Genomic DNA, 3,917 nt, shown 5'->3' with positions numbered 1-3,917 from the left:
CAACAGGAACATTATAAAAGTACTTCCGTTCATGGAATTTCGGAAAACGTTAAAAATAAAAGTCCCCTGCGTAATAGTAGACAAGTGTCATTAACCTGTATTTATTCATGATATTGTTTATGAAAAAGCATTGTCTAAACATCAATAATGGTTCATACTTGTTCATATTTAAGTGACATTTGCATTAAATGGGGGTTTCAAACATATTTCCAAAGTTCAATAAATGCCCCCAATGCACTAAACTGTGTGTGAAATACATATTGGTTTACAGAGAAAAAAGTATTCTATGTGCCGACGTAAAATTTGTGTTGGGAATACTCAGTGGGGTCTGTAGAATCTATATATGGTGTTATATTATGAGGGACTCTGGTCTAAATACCCAGCAACACTTTGTACTCCACCCAATCCATAGCCCCCAATGCAAAATACTGTAGGCCTATAAATGACATAGAATACTTTTTCTCCTATAAACTATTTGCCGATGTAAAAGTGGGATTGAGAATACCCAGTAGGGTCTGTAGAATCTATACATGGTGTTATCTCATAGGAGACTCTGGTCTAAATACCCAGTAACACTTTCTACTCCACCCACTCCATAATGATGAGGGGAAAAATCTATACAGTTACAGTACATATCGGGATATTATTTTTGACGATATATCGTAACATTTTGACAATAACGCAATCTTATTTTTGCGCCAAAACTCTAGTATTTTTCCTTTGTATCTTGTTCTCCACCTTTTTAAGTAGGGAGTATGATCATTTTCTCAACTCATTTTCTCATGGCTTTGACTTGTCCCTCTGCAGCAGACATATGGTGAGCAATAAGTTTGGAATTAAAAACATGAGCTGGCACACACCCAGAAAAATTTGTTTGTGTGAAGATGCTGACTAACGGCGAATAAACTATAAACTATCAAAATAAAGAGAGTCACACACTCCCTATATAAACTCCCAGTACTTTATTGGGTATTTAGCAACGTTTCGGCATCACTGTGCCTTCTTCAGGGTAATGTCATGAATACTTGAACCAGGTTATGTAGACAAACAGTGCAATTAGTGCAACCAATGACAATAGTGAGGGGTGTGTCATAACGATTAAGTTAATTAGAATTAATTAGTGAAACTGTTAAAAAACAATAGTTTATGGCATGTTAAATATATTAGGCTGTTGTTATCATATAGAAACATAATTGAATATTGTACATAATATTAGCATCAACATACATTATTGTTTAATTCAATTTCACATATTTAATTGTTTCGTAATTCATTTCATATTTGTTACATGTAATCTTTTGGTTCAACCTTAATGCATAATAAGCATCATCAACAGGGGGAACATATTAGGGTTATGCTAATAAGCTGTAGAAAGAATATATCAATTTCTAAGACTTGTTCATAAAAGAAAGAATTGTTCATAAGAAGGGCCTGAGATCAACGTCAATATTCAGACCACTAGGGGTCAATATTTTTCGATAGGATACCCAGTAAGCCTCCCTTTGTAATCGTAGGATCTCGATGTTACCTCCTCTCCTTGGTAGAGCAACATGCTCAATGCCTGTGTATTTGAGGGTGGAGATTGGATGGTTAGCTTCAACAAAGTGAGCTGCTACTGGATAGGCAATGTTCTTACACCTGATTGAGCTGCGGTGTTCAGCTATGCGTTGTTTTAATTGTCTTAATTGTTTGTCCTATGTAGGCTTTTCCACATGAACAGGTGATGAGATAGATTACTCCCTTGGTCTTGCATGAGAAGATACCCCTAACAGGGATTTTTCAACCTGTATGTTGGTGTCTGAAGAAGGATGTTTTTATAGTGCTATTGCAATGCACATGAGCCACATTTGTAGTTCCCATTTGGAATGGGTGTCAAAAGTGTCTGAGTGGGCTCAGGGGGCATGTCAGATCTCACCAAACTATCTCCAATATACGCTATATACGCTTATAGACCACCAGTGGGGGTTCTTTGAAGAGGTGTGCAATTTTTTTGGTCTGATTGCAGAATATGCCAGAGCTTTTTCAGGATTGCCTTCATTTTCTCCGAACCCTTGGTGTACTTAATGCAAAAGATGGTTGCGTTGTTTTTCTTCTTTGGTTGAGTTTTTAGTATTTCCTCTCTTGGTTTTTGAGATGTTTTCATCATTGCAGCATCAAGAGTTTTGTCCTTGTAGCCCCTAATTTTGAATTTATCTGTCATTTTTTTTAGCATTGCTGATACAATCTGTCTGGTGGCCACAGATTCATTTAACCCTGCATAACTGGCTATATGGTAGAACATTCTTGAGGGGAAGAGGAAGTATACTATCCGCACATAGCAAGGTATTGCAGTCTGTGGGCTTTGTGTATAAGTCTGAGTGTAATGCATCATTCTCTTTGATGATCCATAAGTCCAGGTAGTTTATTTTTCTCTCATCAGTCTGCATGATGAATATGCATGATGAACATCTAATCATAATAAAATCACAGTATTGAATCGCAATACATATAGAACCGTGAGAATCACAATACATGTCGTATCGGCACCTAAGTATCGTTATAATATTGTATCGTGAGTTTCCTGGCAATTCCCAGCCCTGTTCCATAGCACCCAATGCAATACACTGTAGGTCTATAAAAAAATGTTAAGACATTTTTGGAACTGTGACCCAGAAAAAAACAGGAGAGCCATGCTTTTTCAATTTCAGTATTGCTCAGTGTTTTAGAATTAGTTGCTAGTGATGGGGGTCACCTTGGGGTCATGATAGGGGCTGCACCAAATGATTGATGTATTATAATAATTGATTATGCTTATGTTGTGTTAATAGAAGGGGAAGGGCTATAAGACCCTCCCCCACTACATTTATAGGGTCCTGGACCACAGATTAGCAATATATGCATTATAAACTTTAATACTGTTCCACAGTTCTTTTCTAGTCTCTGCCTCTTATAAGAAACGGTCTGAGAGATGTGTGAGCTATTGCAGTCAAAACAGGTTGTCTGTGAGAAAGCGTCTCAAGGCTAAAAGAGATACATAAACACAGAACCCTGCAGGGGAGTAAAGAGATAAGAGACAAGTCAGACATAGCACTGTAAGCCACACGGGAATGGAAAATTACTGCTGAGCACTTAGAACACACTGGACTACTGTTTTCTCCTGCAAGTTTGTATAATTGTATATGCATGGGCTTGTTCTCATAAGTAGAAGATGTTGACATAGGCAGTTACATCACTAGGGGTTGATTGCCAGCATATTAAAGTAACTTTGACCTTTTTTATTTTGCAGAACTTACTCTGAAAAATGCGTGCTATGTTTCCATTGTCAACTTCTGTCTGCAATTGCATTAATAAAGGTTTGATTGATTTACTTAAAGAAGATATTGTCTGATTGCTGATTTCACCAATAAGCCAATGATTGACAAGGAACAAGGAACATACCCCAACACTAGTTATAGCTCAATATGTGCCCGATGCTGCCACTCATCCCTGATTCTCTGCTGGGCGCACAATATCAAGTGCGCCTATATTTAGTGTGGTCTTAATCAAATGATCTATAGCCTATACTAGGCTATAGGCCTAGGCTATACGAAATGCATGCTCAGAGAAGCATTTTGATTTGTAAAAAAAATTCAATATATCTGTGCAAGCGGCAATCTGATGTCCTGTTCAGTTTGAGACGGCACGCGTGAAGATGAGAAGGTAAACTGATAGTTAGCTACTGCTATAGTTTTTTTAAAAATTAAAACAATATGTTTCGTTTCCCATGGTGAAGCTATTTATCAGAGTTATTGATCTCACAATAAGCCAGATTCAAGTAGGCCTGACTTACATAATTTACATTTGGCTACATTGAAGCAGCAGCCCCGGCACAATCCATCGGAGATGGACAGTGCATGATTGCTAAAAGTAGACTAATTTTAGAACACCTGATTCATTTA

This window comes from Salmo trutta, chromosome 29, assembly GCF_901001165.1.
Source record: "Salmo trutta chromosome 29, fSalTru1.1, whole genome shotgun sequence".
NCBI lineage: Eukaryota > Metazoa > Chordata > Actinopteri > Salmoniformes > Salmonidae > Salmo > Salmo trutta.
The sequence above is the reverse complement of the archived record's forward strand: the minus strand, read 5'-3'. Positions refer to the sequence as shown.